Raw genomic sequence first — 22,263 nt, 5'->3', positions numbered from 1 at the left:
AGTGAAGTGAATAGAATCAAAAGAACATTGTATTCAGCAACAATAAGATTATGTGATGATCAGCTGTGGTGGACTTGGCTCTTTTCAACAATGAGGTGATTCAGGTCAATTCTAATAGATTTGTAAAGGAAAGAGCCACTTGCATCCAGAGAAATCTTTTGGGACTAAATGTGGATTATAACATAGTATTTTCACCTTTTTTGTTGTTATTGTTTGTTTGCTTGTTTTTTTCTTTCACATTTTTCCCCTTTTGATCTGATTTTTCTTGTGCAACATGATAAATGTGGAAATATGTTTAGAAGAATTGTATATGTTTAACCTATATTGGATTACTTGCTGTCTAGGGGAAGAAGGAGGAGAAGGAGAATAATTTGGAACACAAGGTTTTGTAAGGATGAATGTTGAAAATTATGTTTGCATGTATTTTGAAAAATAAAAAGCTATTATTTTTTTAAAATCATGTTATCACTAATTGACATTTCAGTTATTTGATGCAATCGTAGACCTACCATCTGCTGATTTGTACCATGGTCTATGTTGATATAACCACTTTGTCTTTTTTTTACTTCATAGTATTTTTTCCTATTATACATAAAGATATTTTTCTACATTCATCTTTGTAAGATTTTAACTCTAATTTTCTCTCTTCTTCCTTCCACCCCCCCATCAAGACAGCAAGCAATCTAATATAAGATGTACACTGATGTTAAATGTATTTACACATTTGTTATGTTGTGAAAGAAGGCTTAGAACAAAAGGGGAAAAAATCAGGAAAAAGAAAAAACCAAAACAAGTAAAAATAATATGCTTTGACCTGCATTCAGACTCTATGGTTCTTTCTCTGGATGTGGTCAGCATTTTTCAACCTAAGTCTATTGAAACTGTCTTGAATCACTGTATATTATTAAGAAGAGCTAAGTCTATCATAGTTGATCATCACACAATGTAAGTATTTCTAGGTTTTTTTGAAATTTATCTACTCACCATTTCATATAGCATAATAGTATTCTATCATAATCTTATGCCACAATTTGTTCAGCCAATTGATGAATATTATTCAATTTCTAATTCTTTACCACCACAAAAAGAGCTGCTATAAATATTTTTGTACATGTGGGTCCTTTTTTCTCTTTTATGATTTCTTCAGTATACAGACCTATTAGTTAACCATATTAAGTCTTAAGAAAAGCAAAAGACAAACTTGCCAGGAATAAAGAGGACTTTGGGCAGATGTGGGCTTACAGATGATATAGACAAAAGATGTTACATGAAGGAGAAATACAACAGCAAAAATGATGATAGCATCAATCTCTTTGGATCTGATAATGAAGAAGAAAGTGAAGAAGAAAGAGAAGAAAGTCTTGCTCAGTATGAATCAGAGAAATCAAAAAAATCTGAAATTCCCTCTTCGGAATAATGGATGAGAAAGTTATGGCAAAACAGAAGGAATGTATCAGAAACTTTCATCTTGTTCTAGGAATCTTCTAAAAGAATGAATGTGATATGGCATCCAAAAATCTCAAAAACACTGTGTAACTGAAGATGATAAAGTTGAGAAGTATGCTGAAGGAACAGGTAATTGCCTTTGAAAACTATGTGTTATCCATAGATGTTGCTGCCTTGAATAATATTTAAAATCTACCATCCTTGAAAATTTAATTTATAAATAAAAGTTCTTGTAAGTAAAAATGAATGCATAGCATTTCTCCCCTGCTCATTTTACCTCACTCAGACATCTCCCTCCATTGTCTCCTCAGATACAGAGAGTCCTCCTTGACAAGGCAAATTACTCTGTGTCCCCAATTTTGTTCCCTCCTGACTTCTCTAGAAAATTGTTCCACTATTCTTCCCATTATCTTCCATCCTTGTCTGCTGTCTGTCTTTCTATTTCTTAAAAAATCCTCAAATATATCGGATCACTTTTTTTTTTTAACTACTACAATAATCTTCTAACTACTCTCCCTGCCTCAAGTCTTTCCCCACTAGCTCCCATCCTCCACTCAGTAGAGCAGCCAAAGTGATCTTCCTAAAGGGCATGTCTGAATATGACATACTCCTACTTATTTAGGTCCTTATTACCTCTGAGGTCAAATAAAAAATTATTTGAATTGGAAGCCATTCATACCCTGACCCCTTACCTACTTTTCCAACATTCTTACTCCTTCCCCTCCCCCCTTGCCCCAAGCACTTTATGATCCACACACAGTGTAGTTCCTGGAATATTTCATTCCCTTTCCCAACTCTTGTCTCTTATGCTTGGAAAACTCTCTCAGTCAAGACTCTGTTCAAATACCATCAGGCCTTTTCCTGTCCCCCCAGCTGCAAGGATTATCCTTGACTTTTCAGATTTCTTTTATCCACCCTGCATATTTCTTCTATATGCCTAGTTATTTAGTTTATTTCCTTCACTAAATATGCATTCCTTGAGAACAGGGAATGGATTTTTTGGTTTGTTTTTTGCTTTTATCTTTTCTTTGTATACCCTGTATTTTGCACATTCACTGACTGGTACATTGTAAGCACTTAAAAGTTTCTTGATAGACTGATGAATGACAGAGGCAAGAGTAAGTAGTCAAGAATAGGGAAGAGCTTGTCACTCAGTTTAGTTAAAACATAGGAGTCTATGGAGTAATGTGGAACAAAGTTGAAAAGGTAGATTCGAATCAGATTGTAAGTGCCTTAAATACCAAGCTAATAAGTATACTCTTTTTATCTTAGAAACAATAGGGATAATTTTGGCAGCTATGTAGAGAATGAACTGGAGAAGGGAGAGACATGATGATTTCTGTTTCAAACATATTGAATTTGAGATGCTTGTGGGAGATACTTGGATCATATGACCAGCAAAGTGACTGAAATTGCTTTCTTCCCCTACCCCACCCTCCTTTTTTTTCAGTCTTCACTTGTAATTTTAGTGGTGTGAAGAAATTCCCTGTAAGAAAACTCTTACCGGTGCAAATCAGCAACTTTTCTGAAACTTTTTTAAAGCCTTAGGAAATTGGCCTGGGATCACAGAGTTAGGATGTATTAGGGGGAGGATTTATACCTTAAATCTCTCAGAGGCCAAGTCCAGTTCTTTATCCAATATACTAATGGTTCTCAAAGTAAGGTCGAGAGACTCCTGCTATTCCCCAAGACCTTTCAGGGTATCTTCAAATCAGTGGATTTATCTGGAGGTTATATGGCCTATAAACATGAAGACTGAGTTAATAGTTCATCAAAGAGAATTGTACTTTTTTGCCTTAGAAAAACTGACAAATCTACAGATATGTAGACTTGCTATTTTGCTTTTATTCATCCAATATTACAATAACTAATGATTAAAAGACCTTCTTTTAGAAGAGTGCTTATTAACAAACATTAAGTGGTGCTGAAATATTCAAATTATTAAATAACTTTTTGAATCTCCTACCTTATCCTGGAATTATCCTGAAATAACCATTGTGTTTGCATTTTCAATAATAGGACAAAAGTAATGGTGGAAAAACTATTAATGCTTTAGCAATGATCAAAGCAGTGATACCAAACTATATTAGAAGTTACATTTTATCACTGGAAAAAAAAAGAATCCATTTTCATTTAAAATTGACCTTGATGAAGTAACATATGTGATTAATTTTAACATATCTCAACCTTTAAACACACATCCTTTTTTTTTTTTTAATTTAATTTTAATTTTATTTTATAATTATAACTTTTTTTTGACAGTACATATGCATGGGTAATTTTTTACAACATTATCCCTTGCACTTACTTCTGTTCAGATTTTTTCCCTTCCTCCCCAAACCCCCTCCCCCAGATGGCAGGCAGTCTTATACATGTTAAATATATTACAATATATTCTAGATACAATATATGTGAAGCACACATCCTTTTAATATTCTATCTGATGAAAGGGGAAGCATGAATAATACACTTCTGCTGAATAATGAGACACTATCTTGAAAAAAAAGGCCTTGTGCCACTGTTTGAGTTGAGAGATAATCTAGCCACCTTTTTCCTGGAACAGCATTGTTATTTGAAAGAACAAAAATCTGGTTACTCAGTCTTTGGTATTTCACAGACATTTTCTCAAGAACAAATGAAGGAAATTTCAAGGAAAAACAACCGACAGTATTTGTTGTCAATGATAAAATTGTAACTTTCTTTTTTTTTTCTTCTTTGTATTGTTTTCTTTATTTTTCTAGCATACATGTATATTAATTTTAAAATATGTATTTCTTTTTGAATCATATTGGGACAGAAAAATCAGAACAAAAGGGAAGAACCATGAGAAAAAAAAAACAGAAGAAAAAGAAAAAAATTGAGCATAACATGTGATTTACATTGTCTCCATGTTTCTCTCTCTGGATGCTGATGACCTTTTCTATCCAAAGTTTATTGGGATTGTGGTTGTATCACTGAACCACTGAGAAGAACCAAGTCTTTCATAATTGATCATCACACAGACTTGCTATTACTGTGTACAATATATTCTTAGTTCTGTTTGTTTTGCTCAGCATCAGTTCTTGTAAATCTTTTCAGACTTTTTAAAAATCAGCTTATTCATCATTTTTGGAGAACAATGATATCCCATTATTTTCACATAACATAACTTATTCAGCCACCCCCCAATTGATGGACACCTACTCATACTTTCCAATTCTTTGACACCAAAAAAAGTGCTGCTACAAACAGTTTTTCACATGTGGGTCCTTTTTTTTTTATGATTTCCTTGGGATACAGACCCAGTAGTAGCACTGCTGAATCAAAGGATATGCACAATTTAATAGCTCTTTGGGCATAGTTCTAAATTGCTCTCTAAAATGGCTAAATCATTTCACAATTCCACCAACAATGCATTAGGGTCCCACTTTTCCCACATCTCCTCCAACATTTATTATCTTTGTTATCTTAACCAATCTGAGAGAGTGAGGTGGTATCTCAGAGTTGTTTTAATTTGCATTTCTCTAATCAGTAGTAATTTAGAACATTGGTTTTAATTTTATCATCTGAAAATTGTTCATACCCTTTGACCATTTATCAATTGGGTAATGACTTGTAGTCTCATACATTTGACACAGTTCTTTATATATTTTAGAAATGAGACCAAAAATTGTAATTTTCAAGTGAAAATTAGAAATTTGAATGACTTGTATTCAGTATGAACTTGGTGACTTCCCAATGTTTAAAAGACTCTTCTAATGAGATTGATGGTGTATTTTTTAAAACATTCACTCTTACAAAACTCTTTGTTCCAAATTTTTTTCCCTCTCTCTCCAAGACAGCAAATAATCTGATAAAAGTTAAACATGTGCAATTCTTCTAAACATATTTCCACATTTGTCATTCCACACCAGAAAAATCAGATCAAAAGGGAGGGAAAATATGAGAAAGGAAAAAACAAGTAAACAAGAACAAGAACAAAAAAGTGAAAATATTATATTTTGATCCACCTTCAGTCTCTATAATTCTCTTTCTTGATGTGGGTGGCTTTATCATAAGTCTATTGGAATTGCTTTGAATCATTTCATTATTAAAAAAAAAAAAAAAAAAAAAAGCCTGAAAACATGCAATAGATTATACTTGTGGACCTCTCATGTTTGCAGAGATGTGGAGTGGGGATGCTGCCTGGTGTACTAATAGTGTTGTGCTTGGAGGCAGGAAGATCTAAATTCAAATTCAACCTCAGATACTTAGTAGCTGTGTGATTTGGGAAAAGTCACTTAACCTTTTTTGCTTTAGTTTCCTTAAACTCCAGAAAGAGTTGTGAAGATCAATGAGATAATAATTGTAAAATGGTTAACATATATACCTAGTATGTAGAAAGTGATATACAAATACTAGCTGCTACTGTGAAGAATATCAGATGCGTTCTTTATAATTTTGTAACATTCACTTTTGATTTTTTTTTTTGTGGTTGTTCTTTCCATTTACATTATTGTAGTCATTCTGTCTCAGTTCATATATATTTTTCTAATTTCTTTGTATTTTTCACACTCATCTTTTCTTACAGCATAGTAATATTCCATTACATTCACTTATCACCAGTTAATGAGAATCTACTTTGCTTTCAAATCTTTGCCTATCACAAAAAGTACTGGTATAAATATTTTAGTGAATGTGAGGATTTTTTTTCTTATCAACGACTTTTGAGACATATATGCCTAATAGTGTAATCTCCAAACCAAAGGATATAGAGATTTTAGTAACTTTATTTGCATAATTCCAAAATACTTTCAAAAATATTTGTATCACCACCAATAATGCAATAATGTACCTATCATTCCATCACCCCATCAACTTTGATCATTGCCACTTTTTGTAATTCTTGCCAATTTTTAGAGTATGAAGTAAAACCTCAGAATAATTTTGATTTGCATTTTTCTTAGTGATGAGTTGGAGTATTATTTCATGTAGTTGTTAATAGTTTCAATTCTTTTGAAAACAGTTTGTTCATATCCTTTGATCCCTGAAAAGACTTAATATATATTTTTTTAAATGAAGGGAGGGAAATTTACAATACTGTTCCCAACACAAGGGTCTATTATTTATCTGAATTACTACCACAATGCCTTGTACATAGTAGGTACTTAACTTTGTTGAACTGAATTAAGATTAATATGTACTTTAAAAAAGATTAACTCTTTAATTTGAAATTAAGCCCAAAAGTCTATAAAACTATGCACACCCTTTGATCTAGCAGTGTCACTCCTATATCTGTATCCCAAAAAGATTATAAAGAGGGGAAAGGACCCATATGTGCCAAAATGTTTGTAGAAAGTCTTTCTGTATTGACAAAGAATTGGAAATTGAATGGATGCCCATCAATTAGGAAATGGCTGAATAATAATAATATTATTGTTCTATAAGATGAGCAGGCTGATTTCCGAAAAGCCTGGGAAGTCTTACATAAGCTAATGCAGAGTGAAGTGAGCAGAACCAGAAGAACATTGTACTCAGTAACAGTAAGATTATGTGATGATTAACTGTGATAGATTTAGCTCTTCTCAGCCACACAGCAATATAAGACAATTCCAATAGACTTGCAATGAAAAAATGCCATCCACATCCAGGGGGAGAACAATGAAAACTAAATACAGATCGAAACATACTACTTTCACCTTTTTTATTTGTTTGTTTCTTTCTTATAGTTTTTTTTTCCTTTTTCTGATTTTTCTTTTACAATGACTAATGTGGAAGTATGGCCTATATTAGATTGGTTGCTGTCTTGGGGGAAGTAATGAAGAGAGAAGGAAAATATTGGAACTCAAAATCTTATAAAAATGAAAACTATCTTTAAAAGTAATTGAAAAAATTAAATACAGTTGAGAAAAAATGATACACATCTACTCTAACATAATTAGAAGCTACTTGAGAAAAAATCATAAGTTTTTCTTATGCTTCTCTTATATCATATCAGCATAGCTTGAGGTCCACTAATAGGAATAAATACATGTTGATTTTACTTACAATAGCTTTGAAAACTGTGTTTAAATTCTGTTCTGAAGAACCAAAACATTCCATAAGGCATCATTAGAAAGGAGTGGTTTCAAATGAAAATATGTCCATGGCTTCAGGAATAATTGGTTTCTGCTTCATCATTTTCATAATCAACAAGGGCTAAAGAGGGAAATAAAAAAAATAACTATAGGACTCTGTTGCCTTAAAAGATTTGGAAAACCACTGGGATAGTTCACCTAGACATTTCAAAGATCATACTGTACAATGTTTCCAATTCTTTGTTGTACATTCTTTGCTATTATTTTATTCAGTATTTTTGCATTGATATTCATTAAGATATTGGTCTGTAGTTTTATTTCTTTGCTTTAGCTCTCCCTGGCTTAAGTATCAGGATCATATGTATCTCATAGAAGGAACTGGTAAGATACAATTTTGTGGGCAATTTATGAATATTAGAATTATTGGAATATAATATATAATATTATATAATGTATAATAATATGTTATATATACATTATATATAACATAATATAACATATTGGAATATAATTCTTGGAATATATGCTAGAATTCACTTGTAAATCCATCTTGTCCTGATATTTTTTCTTTGGATATCCAGTTAAAATTTTTCATTTTCTTTTTTTGAATTTCAGTTATTAAATTTTCGTTTTTTGTTCTGGTAATTGGGGTATTTTAGATTTTTGTACATATTCATTTCAAAATAATGGTTTTGCTGACATAATTAGACAAGAGTTTCTATTAGAAATTTTCATTTTCTTCTTTTTATTTTCTCATATTGACTAGTTCTTTTTTTTGTTTTGATTACCTGTTTTATGTATTTTATTAATTTTTCAAAAAAGCTATTATTGTCCATCAATACAATGTTTGTTTCAATTTTATTTCTGCTTTGCTTTTCAAATTATCTACATTTGTGCTTTGTTGGGGATTTTTTATTTGCTGCTTTTTTAGGTAAGTACAGTAAGCTATATATCCAGTTCATTGATCTGACCTTTCTTTTGCTGATGAAAGTGTTTCAAGATATACATTTTCCTCTAATGACTGCCTTGGCTGGTTACCAAAGGTTTTGGTACATTTTCTTATTATTTTCATTTTCTTTGAAGACATCTATTTTTTAAATGATTTGTTCTTTGGCTCACATATTTAGGATTAAATTAATTAGCTTCCACTTTAAGTTTTAATTCTTTCTTCAAAAGTTGTTTTTTATTATAATTTTCTTATGTTGTGGTCAGTAAAGAATCAGTCAGTAAAGGAGCTGAGTAAAGTCCAGAAAGAAATATTTCTTCATTTGTTTATGAGCTTTGTTTGTTTGTTAACCAGAACTGAGATTTCATCATTGTAGAGATCCATCAATGGGGATTCCATTTACTAACACAGATTCTGCAATTTATAGTGTAAGAAAATTATCTGGTGGTATTGAGAAGTTACATGATTTGTCTGGAGTCAGTCAATATATAAAAAGGGGAGGACTTGATCACTGGCCTAGCTGATTCTAAAGTCAGTTCTTTATCCATAATGTCATGCTGCCTTTTTCTTTATGAGGCTTTTATGCCCTAGCAAGTAGCTAATTTGCCATGTACAGATGATAAATATATAATATATTAATTGCCAGAGATCTAAGATAACTAACTTTTCAAAATTTCCCTTAATAATTTCTTTCTAATTTGTCTGTTTGTTAAATTTCTTTTTTGTGTAGTTCCAAAAGAGGTATATTGAGATCTCTTTTTTTTCCTTTTTTTTTATATTAATTTTATAATTATACATTTTTTGACATTATATATGCATGAGTAATTTTTTTTATAACAATATCCCTTGTATTCATTTTTCCAGATTTTCCCCTCCCTCTACTCCCTCCCCTAGATGACAGGCAATTTCATACATTTTACATGTGTTACAGTATAACCTAGATATAATATATGTGTGTAAATCCAATTTTCTTGTTGCATATTAAGTATTGGATTCCGAAGGTATAAGTAACCTGGGGTAGATAGACAGTAGTGCTAATATTTTACATTCGCTTCCCAGTGTTCCTTCTCTGGGTATAGTTGTTTCTGTCCATCATTGATCAGCTGGAAGTGAGTTGGATCTTCTTTATGTTGAAGATATCCACTTCCATCAGAATACATCTTCATACAGTATTGTTGTTGAAATGTATAGTGATCTTCTGGTTCTGTTCATTTAACTCAGCATGAGATCTCTGACTAGTATAGTTTTGATGTCTAATCCTCAATTTAATTCAGTTAGATTTTCCTTTAAGTAAGTACTTAGATATTACAGTATTTGGGGGAAAGAGAGAAAGAGATGAGAAAAAAAAGAAAGAGAGAGAGGAGAGGAGAAGGGAGGAGAGGAGAGGAGAGGAGAGGAGAGGAGAGCAGAGGAGAGGAGAGGAGAGGAGAGGAGAGGAGAGGAGAGGAGAGGAGAGGAGAGGAGAGGAGAGGAGAGGAGAGGAGAGGAGAGGAGAGGAGAGAAATACCATTAGGTAGCACAGTGCGGAGAGCACTGGGCCTGGAATCAAGAAGATTCAACTTCCTGAATTTAAATCTTGCCCCAGATATTTATTATAAATGTGATTTTGACTAAGTCACTTGGTCTTATTTGCCTCAGTTTCCTCATCTGCAAAGTATGTCTATATGTATATATACTTCCACATATATACATATATAAACATATATACACATGTGTGCATATATATGCTGTATTTACATTATTTCATTATCTATGGTACCCTTAAGAATTATGTACTTTGTCTACTTATCTCTTTTAATTATATTTCTTTAATCATGTTTTTATTTGTTATGTTTGAGATCACAATTGCTATCCTTGCTTTTTCAAATACGCCTGAAATAAATTGTTCTGTAGTCCCATTTTTTAATATTGTGTGAAACCTTTATGTTTCAAATGTGTTTCTTGTAAATCATCTATTGATGGATTCTACTATCTAATTTATAATCTACAATTTCTTTAACTGTAAAAACCCTACCACACAGGATTATTGTGAGGATCAAATAAGTTAACATTGGAAAAAAGTGCTTAGTATAGTGTCTAGCATATAATATGCTTAATGGCTTATATATCCCTTCTTCTTTCCTTTATTCTGTTTATTCCATTTTCACTAATTATGATTGCTAATTGTGTATTTCTCTTCATTATATCCTTATAATTTTTCTTTTTCCTCCTTGCCCATCTCTTTGCAAATAAGAAGGTGGACTCTCCCCCCAAAAAATCAGATTAACACTAACAATTTATTATTAAAATCATCTATTCTTTCTCATCTCTATTCCTCTCTTCACCAAATTCAGATCTTGATCTTGATCATCTATTTTTTCTTATTTTAATCTTCCCTTTTTAGGATCCTACTTTCAAAGTTCATTGTTTTCCCTTTGTGATTATCTGTACTTCAGAACTGTCCTCTATCTTAAGCCCCACCCCATTTCCCATTTTCTGTCTCCTTCATTTGCTTCTTAAGTTTATGGTATGTATACACTATTTCTATGTGAATATGTGTGTGTTCATCCCTGTTTTATCTCTTCCAGATAAGTGGGAATCATGAGAATATCATCCTCCCTATTCTTTCTTCCATGTTTATAATCTTGTTTCATGTACCGCAATTATTACAAATAAGTTCTTACCCCTTCTTTGCCATCTCTTTTCTAGCATATCTCTTTCCCCTACCCTTTTCCTTTCTCTCTTTTTAAAAAAGCAATAAAATAAGAAAACTCTATCCAGGTCTTGTGCTTACCTTTTTTCTCTAATTCTGTGACCCTGATTTTTATGTGCTCTAATATTATAAACACTGCACAATGATTTATTTAGCAAATTTTTATTGTTCAGATGCATTTTAACTTCTTAGGACTTTCAGTTCTTATGTTTGTGTTTCAAAGTTTCTTTTCTAGTATTCTCATCAAAAATGCTTAAAAATATTCTATTAAAGATTTTGTTTCACCTAGTAGGATTATATTTTATTCTTGCAGGTTAAATTATTTATGATTGTAAGACTTTATCTTTTGACTTTTGGAATATTGTATTAGAAATTTTGCTTTTTTTTTTTTTTTTTTTTTTTTTTTTTTTTTTACTGAGGCAACTGGGGTTAAAAGTGACTTGTCCAGGGTCACACAGCCAGGAAGTGTTAAATGTCTGAGGCCAGATTCGACTTATCTTCCTGACTTAAGGGCTGGTGTTGTATCCATTACACCACTTAATTGTCCCCTTTTATTTTTTTATTTTTATTTTTTTTATAATTATAAATTTTTTTTGACAGTATATATGCATGAGTAATTTTTTTTAAATAACATTATCCCTTGTATTCATTTTTCCAAATTATCCCCTCCCTCCCTCTACTCCCTCCCCTGGATAACAGGCAATCCCATACATTTTACATGTGTTACAGTATAACCTAGATACAATATATGTGTGTAAATCCAATTTTCTTGTTGCACATTAAGTATTAGATTCCGAAGGTATAAGTAACCTGGGTAGATAGACAGTAGTGCTAACAATTTACATTCACTTCTCAGTGTTCCTTCTCTGGGTATAGTTGTTTCTGTCCATCATTGATCAATTGGAAGTGAGTTGTATCTTCTTTATGTTGAAGATATCCACTTCCATCAGAATATATCTTCATACAGCATTGAAGTGTACAGCGATCTCCTGGTTCTATTCATTTCACTCAGCATCAGTTGATGTAAGTCTTTTCAAACCTCTCTGTATTCTTCCTGCTGGTCATTTCTTACAGAGCAATAATATTCCATAACCTTCATATACCATAATTTACCCAACCATTCTCCAATTGATGGGCATCCATTCATCTTCCAGTTTCTGGCCACTACGAAAAAAGCTGCCACAAACATTTTGGTACACAGAGGTCCCTTTCCCCTCTTTAGTAATTCTTTGGGATATAAGCCCAATAGCAGCACTGCTGGATCAAAGGGTATGCACAGTTTGATAACTTTTTGGGCATAGTTCCAAATTGCTCTCCAGAATGGTTGGATTCTTTCACAACTCCACCAACAATGTATTAGTGTCCCAGTTTTCCTACATCCCCTCCAACATTCATCATTCTGACAGGTGTGTAGTGGTATCTCAGAGTTGTCTTACTTTGCATTTCTCTGATCAATAGTGATTTGGAACACTTTTTCATATGAGTGGAAATAGTTTTAATTTCATCATCTGAAAATTGTCTGTTCATATCCTTTGACCATTTATCAATTGGAGAATGGCTTGATTTCTTATAAATTAAAGTCAATTCTCTGTATATTTTGGAGATGAGGCCTTTATCAGAACCTTTAACTGTAAAAATGTTTTCCCAATTTGTTACTTCCCTTCTAATCTTGTTTGCATTAGTATTGTTTGTACAGAAACTTTTTAGTTTGATGTAATCAAAATCTTCTATTTTGTGATCAATAATGATCTCTAGCTCTCCTCTGGTCATAAATTCCTTCCTCCTCCACAGATCTGAGAGGCAGACTATTCTCTGTTCCTCTAATCTATTTATGATCTCATTCTTTATGCCTAAATCATGGATCCATTTTGATCTTATCTTGGTATATGGTGTTAAGTGTGGATCTATATCTAATTTCTGCCATACTAATTTCCAGTTTTCCCAACAGTTTTTTTCAAATAATGAATTTTTATCCCTAATGTTGGGATCTTTGGGTTTGTCAAAGACTAGATTGCTATAGATGTACCCTTTTTTGTCCTTTGTACCTAATCTGTTCCACTGATTGACTGGTCTATTTCTTAGCCAATACCAAATGGTTTTGGTGACTGCTGCTATATAATACAGCTTTAAATCAGGTACACCTAGACCACCTTCAACTGACTTTTTTTTCATTAGCTCCCTTGCAATTCTCGACCTTTTATTTTTCCATATGAATTTTGTTGTTATTTTTTCTAGGTCATTAAAATAGCTTCTTGGGAGTCTGATTGGTATAGCACTAAATAAATAGATTAGTTTGGGGAGTATTGTCATCTTTATTATATTTGCTCAGCCTATCCAAGAGCACTCAATGTCTTTCCAATTATTTAAATCTGACTTTATTTTTGTGGCGAGTGTTTTGTAATTTTGCTTGTATAATTCCTGACTTTTCCTTAGTAGATGGATTCCCAAATATTTTATACACTCAACATTTGTTTGGAATGGAATTTCTCTTTGTATCTCTTGCTGTTGCATTTTGTTGGTGATATATAAAAATGCTGAGGATTTATGTGGATTTATTTTGTATCCTGCAACTTTGCTAAAATTCTGAATTATTTCTAATAGCTTTTTAGCCGAGTCTTTGGGGTTCTCTAAGTATACCATCATGTCATCTGCAAAGAGTGATAGTTTGATTTCCTCATTTCCTACTCTCATTCATAGAATCTCTTTCTCGGCTCTTATTGCCGAGGCTAGCATTTCTAGTACTATATTGAATAGTAATGGTGATAGTGGGCAACCTTGTTTCACTCCTGATCTTACTGGGAAAGGTTCCAGTTTATCTCCATTGCATATTATGCTTACTGATGGTCGTAAATATATGCTCCTGATTATTTTAAGGAATAGTCCATTTATTCCTACACTCTCAAGCGTTTTTAGTAGGAATGGATGTTGGATTTTATCAAATGCTTTTTCTGCATCTATTGAGATGATCATATGGTTTTTATTAATTTGATTATTAATATGGCCAATTATACTAATAGTTTTCCTAATATTAAACCAGCCCTGCATTCCTGGTATAAATCCTACTTGATCATAGTGTATTATCCTGGGGATGATTTTCTGAATTCTTTTTGCTAATATCTTATTTAAGATTTTAGCATCAATATTCGTTAAATTGGTCTATAGTTTTCTTTCTCAGTTTTTGATCTACCTAGTTTAGGTATCAGTACTGTGTCTGTGTCATAAAAGGAGTTTGGTAGGACTCCTTCGTCCCCTATTTTTTCAAATAGTTTATATAGCATTGGGGCTAATTGTTCTTTAAATGTTTGGTAGAATTCACATATAAATCCATCTGGTCCTGGGGATTTTTTCCTGGGGAGTTGATTAATAGCTTGTTCTATTTCTTTTTCTGAAATGGGACTATTTAAGCAATTTATCTCCTCCTCTATTAATCTAGGAAGCCTATATTTTTGGAGGAAGTAATCCATTTCACTTAAGTTATCAAATTTATTGGCATAAAGTTGGGCAAAGTAATTCCTTATTATTTCTCTAATTTCCTCTTCATTGGTGGAAAGATCCCCCTTTTCATTTGTAAGACTAACAATTTGATTTTCCTCTTTCCTTTTTCTGATCAGATTTACCAAAGGTTTATCTATTTTATTGGCTTTTTCATAAAACCAACTCTTAGTTTTATGTTAGGATTACTAAGTGAGAACTGAGGTTTTCTGGACAATTACAAGGTGAGAACTCAGGTTGACTTGATAGAGGGGGAAAGCTCATTGGCTGGGGTGGTTCTTCCCAGAAGCCCTTGCATTATCCCACGCCCATTCTCTGGGAGAATAAAAGAGAGGACTCTCAGAGAAAGAGGAGGACTCTCTGCATTACATCAGGCCTGACGGGGCTCTCTGCAGGAAGGGAAGTCACTTCTAAGGACAAGAGTTAACAGCAACTGCCTGGAGACAACGGTTCACTACAGGAAGAAGAATCTGTCTTAAAGATTTGAGTAGACACAGCAGATCTCTTCCCAGAGAGCGATCCAGCAGCTTCTGGAGACGATAGCTCGCTACAAATTGGCGCCCAACATGGGGCAAGGACTTTTGCTTATCCTGACAAGAGGAGCTAGACCAGACCTTCGCAATTTGGCGCCTGAACAGGGACTATCATGCTAGCTCTCACTTATTACCCAGGAGACGTAAATATAATTACTGATTCAGCCTATTCAGTAGGTGTAGTACAAAGAATTGCCACAGCCCAAATAAAATTTGCAGCCTCCAATATTTATCAGCTCTTTAAGGAACTTCAAGAGCAAGTGAGAAAACATCCAGGCAAGATTTATATCTTGCATGTCCACTCACATAGTGGACTTCCAGGTCCCATTTTTGATGGAAATTCAAAGGCAGATAGCCTTCTAACCATGTTAGCCAGTAGTCCTTTATTTCAGGAAGCACAAGAATCTCATTCTAAATATCATCAGGCTGCTCGAGCTTTACGTTTACAGTTTGGAATCACAAGAGAGGAAGCTAGGAGCATAGTAAAAAGCTGTACAGCTTGTCTTCCTTTCCACGCTCCTACACTCCCTCCAGGGAAGAATCCTCGTGGTTTGAGACCCAATGAAATCTGGCAAATGGATGTGACCCATTATAAATCTTTTGGTCGTCTATCTTTTATTCATGTTGTGGTAGACACCTTTTCAGGATTCACATTTGCAATGCCAGCAGCAAAAGAGACAGCCCGAGTGGTCACTGAATTCCTTATACAGGCTTTTGCAATTATGGGTGTGCCACAAGCAATAAAAACAGACAATGGACCTGCATATACGTCCAAACATTTTACACACTTTTGTGCACAGTATAAGATTTTACATACCACGGGCATACCCTTTAATCCTCAAGGGCAGGCAATAGTAGAGAGAAGAAACAGAGATATTAAGACACTCCTCCAAAAACAAAAGAAAGGGGGAGCCACAGGTAGCCCTAGGGAACTTCTAAATTTAGTTCTCTATACCATTAATTTTCTAATTTTTGACAAAGATGCACTGGCTCCAGCAGACAGGTTTTATAACCCACCAGAAGGGCAGTGTCCAGTGAGAGCATCTCCACTGTCCTTAGATAATCGCCAGGTGATGTGGAGAGATCCAGAAAGTGGTGAATGGAAGGGACCAGATAGGTTAACTGCCTGGGGGAGAGGGTTTGCTTGTATTTCTTCAGCAGGAGAAGGAATCAGATGGGTGCCAACGAGTCATATTCGCCTTGTCCATCAGAGAGAGACAGAAAAAGAGAAAGACCTCAAAATAAAGGAAAAGATCTAAGAAACATCTGACACTGAAAGAGCATGGATAATAAGAAGACTGTTAAAGAACTTTAAAATCAGCAGGAATCATTGGACTTCCTCACACAAGATGAGACTAATGGACAATGGACTTATGGACATTTATAAATTTTCAATTTATGATTATGTTATATACTTCTAGCATGTGTTACGTTACTATGTTACTATGTGCTTATGTAATTTATGTAATTATCTGTAATACTTCCCATATTGATGGATTTATGTTTCAAGGTCATGACTGTCCTATGTTCTAAATCAAAAGAAAGGGGGAGATGTTAGGATTACTAAGTGAGAACTGAGGTTTTCTGGACAATTACAAGGTGAGAACTCAGGTTGACTTGATAGAGGGGGAAAGCTCATTGGCTGGGGTGGTTCTTCCCAGAAGCCCTTGCATTATCCCACGCCCATTCTCTGGGAGAATAAAAGAGAGGACTCTCAGAGAAAGAGGAGGACTCTCTGCATTACATCAGGCCTGACGGGGCTCTCTGCAGGAAGGGAAGTCACTTCTAAGGACAAGAGTTAACAGCAACTGCCTGGAGACAACGGTTCACTACAGGAAGAAGAATCTGTCTTAAAGATTTGAGTAGACACAGCAGATCTCTTCCCAGAGAGCGATCCAGCAGCTTCTGGAGACGATAGCTCGCTACAAATTGGCGCCCAACGTGGGGCAAGGACTTTTGCTTATCCTGACAAGAGGAGCTAGACCAGACCTTCGCAATTTTATTTATTAATTCAATAGTTTTTTTTTACTTTCAATATTATTGATTTCTCCTTTTAATTTTTGTATTTCAAGTTTGATTTTTGGTTGGGGGTCTCCTTTTATTTTTAATCTTAACTTGATTTGTAGGTACTTGAGTTCTTTCTGATTTTTAGCAGTATTTTTCCTTTGATTTGAAAGGTCTAGCAACTAACTGTGATATTCCTGGGTGTTTGCAGTTTGCCATTTCTCAAAGAAGAACTCTATGGATTTTTCTTCATTTTTATTTTGTCCTCTGGTTCCAACAAATTTGATTGATTTTCTTTTGTGATTTCCTGAAATAAGATATTTAGGCTTTTTTTTTTTTTTTTTTTTTTTTTAACCTATTGGAAAGGGAACCTAGGGGGAAAAACTGAATAGTTGTGTCTTCTTCCCCTCCCTTGCCCTTGTGATTTGATCATATTTTTCAGGGAATCTGATGCTTCTTAAATTATCCCTTCTTGATCTGTTTCTCAAGTTTTTAATAGTAGGATCCTTATTCTTTTTTGACAATAGATACTTTATATTTTTCTTTTATTTTTTTTCAGTTAACTTTGTTCTAAAAGTTCTTGTTGTTTCAAGAAGTAATTAAGTTCTGATTACTTCTTTATATTTTTTCATGGAGTCCACTACTTTGGTAAGGACTTCTACCTTCTGTTCTAAGGTATTTATTCTCCTTAGAATTATTTTTCTCTTCCTCATGTTTAGACCAATTTTGTTTGTTTTTTAACTTTGTATGATCCTTCATTGGGAATTAGTTCCATCTCCTGCCATGGCCCTAACAGGTGCTACTTAGATGTTAAAGATCACATTAATCTCAGCACCCCAGCAACATCTTCTCTCCACACAGTGAATATGAGAATATGAATTACTCCTGCTTCCTACTGTGGCTCCCTATGACCAGAGGAGAGCATAGTTCTCTTATTGCCTGCACTTTTCTAGCCATCTTTTTATGTACTCTTGAAGGTCATCTTATTGTGTTCCCCTAAACTGGATGGAGAATTCTGTTTCTCTTTTGTTTGCTTGATCATTGCTAACTGGAGCTCTTTTAAATATGTTCTGGATGTATTTGGAAGAGTTGGGCTCTCTTTTCCTATCATTTTAATCAGAAATCTCTGTATTATTGTTTTAAAGTAAGAGGCCTTCTTGGACATAACAGTCATGGATAACTATGGCTCTAAACATACCAGAAGTATGACCTTCTACGTTAATAATTATATGTGGCTTCTTGGTGATGGAAAATGGAAAGCATTCTCTGATAGGCTCTTGGGATTCTCTTACCTTTAAACTATTCAATATAGAAGGAATAGACGTGAGTTTTGTTGTCCTAGGAAACCAAGGGTTTGGTTGACTTTGAAAGATTTTCAAATATTTTTCAAATGATAGATTTATATTCTGACAGTATATAATCACTTAAACAAAATAAAATATATTTTCTTCTGATTGATTTAGGGAGAGATGGGATGGGATTTAGGATGAGATCATTGGGGAATCAAAAAAATTACTTTAAAATCTTAATCTGGAAAGAAATTATATATTTCCCATAAAAAGAAAACCCAGAACCTTTTTTTCACTTAAAATGAGTGATAGAAATTAGCAATAAAGAATAATTCTTACTCTAGTATTATTTGTATGATTTGCTATGTGGTTATAATCCCTTGACCAAAATTATATATCTGTGTATGCCTAAAAGATTACTATGCTATATTTTTGGCTTAACCCTTTTAATTTCTTTAGTTTTAGTTCAGCACCAACTACTGGAATGGTTAGCAACAAGCATATGGGTCTTTTTTATCTTGATTACTATAATTAATGTTTTCTAAAGAATCTTCAAAAGCCCTATGCATAAAGATAACCATTGTTTCTACTTAGTGGAGAAGAAAATAGTAAGAAAGCCATAAGGCTATGTAGAACAATAAGGGTTATAATTCAGATTTATGAATTCCTAATACCAGGTCTATTGTAAAGAAAAGGAACAAGACATAAAAATCTGGACCATTTGTTTCATGAAATAAAATTTAATACTGAAAATTGAGATGGACATTCTATTAGAATGGTAATAAGAAAAATCAATCTTCTAATATGAAGTACAAATATCTATTAATACATTTATATTTTGAAAGTTTAATGTTGAGAAAATGTATCAAGAATGGTTCTAAGAATGAGCAGAACTAGGAGAACATTATACACTTCAACAACAATACTGTATGAGGATGTATTCTGATGGAAGTGGATATCTTCAACATAGAGAAGAGCTAATCCAATTCCAATTGATCAATGATGGACAAAATTAGCTACACCCAGAGAAGGAACCAGGAAATGAATATAAACTGTTTGCATTTTTGTTTTTCTTCCCAGGTTATTTTTACCTTCCGAATCCAATTTTTCCTTTGCAACAACAACAACAATAACAAAATTCAGTTCTGCACATATATATTGTACCTAGGATATACTATAACATATTTAATATGTATGGGAATGCCTGCCATCTAGGGAAGAGGGTGGAGGGAAGGAGGGGAAAATTCGGAACAGAACGGAGTACAAGAGATAATGTTGTAAAAAATTACCTATGCATATATACTGTCAAAAATGTTATAATTATAATTATAAAATTAATTTTAAAAATTAAAAAAAAAGAATGGTTCTAAGTTTAGATTAAAAGTGTATTATAATACATGGAATAGAACCTACAGTATCTGGTTCATAATTCAATTATTTATATTTTCTCCCTTTATTATGAGGTGCTTTAACTTTCTCCCAAATTAAAGTTCTTCCTTTCAAACATTATGATATTTATTAATGAATGAGATGAGGTGAGATCTTTCAAGACAGTTGTGAAAATCGAGTAAGGCTTCATTTACTTCAGAGTTTGAGTAGGCCTGAAGGACTTTGATCCTAGATTCAAGGGCATAATCGGTTCTCTTCCTGCTACCCTCCCACTACATAATCTCCTCACTATTTCAGTCAAATATGGGCAACTATGTACTTATTGGTCAAATTCAATTTCGTGGGTAGATCTTGAGGTTAGAATGTAAAACTCTCAGCCAATGAGAATGAGAGTCAGTGGTGGGAGGGGGTCTTATGTGTTAGGGATTAAAGGTGTTGTCCTGCCCACAGGAGGCCCTTCCTCTCTTCTATTGTCTGCTCGAAGGGTGGGACACCCTTCTCTCGAGAATGTACTATAAACTTTGCTTTTCTCTAGAGCTCTCTCCAGCTTTTTTTTATTAAATGGTAACCCCTCACCATTTCCATACCACACATTAACAATATCATTTAAGATATGGATACTCTCAAGAAAGAAGCAATTATACAAATACAAGATAAGGGAATGTGGTTAGAAAACAATTTGATTGAAAAAAGATCTGAGGAATTGGCTAAGATGGCAGGAAAAGATAGTGACAAATGTTGGAGGGGATGTGGGAAAACTGAGACATTGATACATTGTTGGTGGAGGAGTTGTGAACGAATCCAACAATTCTGGAGAGCAATTTGGAACTATGCCCAAAGGGCTACCAAACTGTGCATACCCTTTGATTCATCATTACTACTGGTCTTATTTCCTAAAGAGATTTTTTTAAAAGGGAAAGGGACCTGCATGTGCTAGAATGTTTGTGGCAGCTCTCTTTGTAGTGGCTAGAAGCTGGAAACTGAGTGGATGCCCATCAATTGGAGAATGGTTGGGTAAATTGTGGTATATGAATGTTGTGGAATATTATTGTTCTGTAAGAAATGACCAACAGGAGGAATACAGAGAGGCTTGGAGAGACTTATGTGAATTGATGCTGAGTGAAATGAGCAGAACCAGAAGATCGCTGTACACTTCAACAACTATACTGTGTGAGGATGTATTCTGATGGAAGTGGATTATCTTTGACAAACAGAAGATCTGAATCAGTTCCAATTGTTCAATGATGGACAGAATCAGTTACACCCAGAGAAGGAACACTGGGAAATGAAGGTGGACTACTTGCATCTTTGTTTTTATTCCCAGGTTGTTTTTACCTTCTGAATCCAATTTTTCTTGTGCAACAAGAGAACTCTAAGGATCTGTACATATATATTGTTTCTAAGATATACTTTAACATGTTTAACATGTATGAGACTGCCTGCCATCTAGGGGAGGAGGTGGAGGGAGGGAAGAGAAAAGTTGGAACAGAAGTGAGTACAAGGGACAATGTTGCAAAAATTACCCATGCATATGTTCTGTCAATAAAAAGCTATAATAAAAAAGAAAAGAAAAAAAGATCTGAGGATTTTAGGGGACTCAATACGAGTCAGTAATGTGATATGGTTGCCTAAAAAAACTAATTCAGTCTTGGACTGCCCTGAGAAGCATAGTATTCTGGAACAAAATGGTGAAAGTCCTCTATAATCTGCTCTGATCCAATTCCATTTGGAATATTGTGTTCAGTTCTAGACATCACAATTTAAAACATAAACTGGAGACATCCAGAGAAAGGTAACCAGGATTTCAAAGGGCTTTAACCAATTCTATATCATATAGAGAACAGTTGAAAGAATTGAGGATGTTTAATTTAGAGAAAATAAGACTCAGGGAATAAATGTCTCTCTTTTTGAGTATTTAAAAGATTTATTATGTGGAAGAGGGATTAGATGTGTAATGCCACAGGGACGTCTTCAACTGGGTCCAAACTACCTTTTAGGGACAAGAGCTTGGCTGTTCACTTCTTGACTTGTCTTCACCCCCTTCTCTCCAAAAGGGCCTTCTCTAGCCTGGCCCACCTAGCACTGACATCTGTGGACCCAAGACCTTATCTCCATCTATTCCTTCCTGATTGTCTTCCTAGCATCTTTAGATATAAACATCATCACATACCATGAGACTAGAATTTACATAGTCTATTTATCTCACTTACCCCAGCAGAATTCTCTCCATTCACTGATAATTCTGCTGGACTCATCCCTCAATGATTAGCATACTCCCATTCTCATATATTCTTTCTATCTCCATAATTCTGACTCTCTCACCTCACCACTAATTTACAGACCCTGGTCCCTATCTCATACAGACTGCTTCCTTGTTCCTATCCTCCTCACTATAACCCCTCCCCAAACCCTTGTGCTATTCCAGTTTTCTTGGATC

This window comes from Sminthopsis crassicaudata, chromosome 4, assembly GCF_048593235.1.
Source record: "Sminthopsis crassicaudata isolate SCR6 chromosome 4, ASM4859323v1, whole genome shotgun sequence".
Lineage (NCBI taxonomy): Eukaryota > Metazoa > Chordata > Mammalia > Dasyuromorphia > Dasyuridae > Sminthopsis > Sminthopsis crassicaudata.
The sequence above is the reverse complement of the archived record's forward strand: the minus strand, read 5'-3'. Positions refer to the sequence as shown.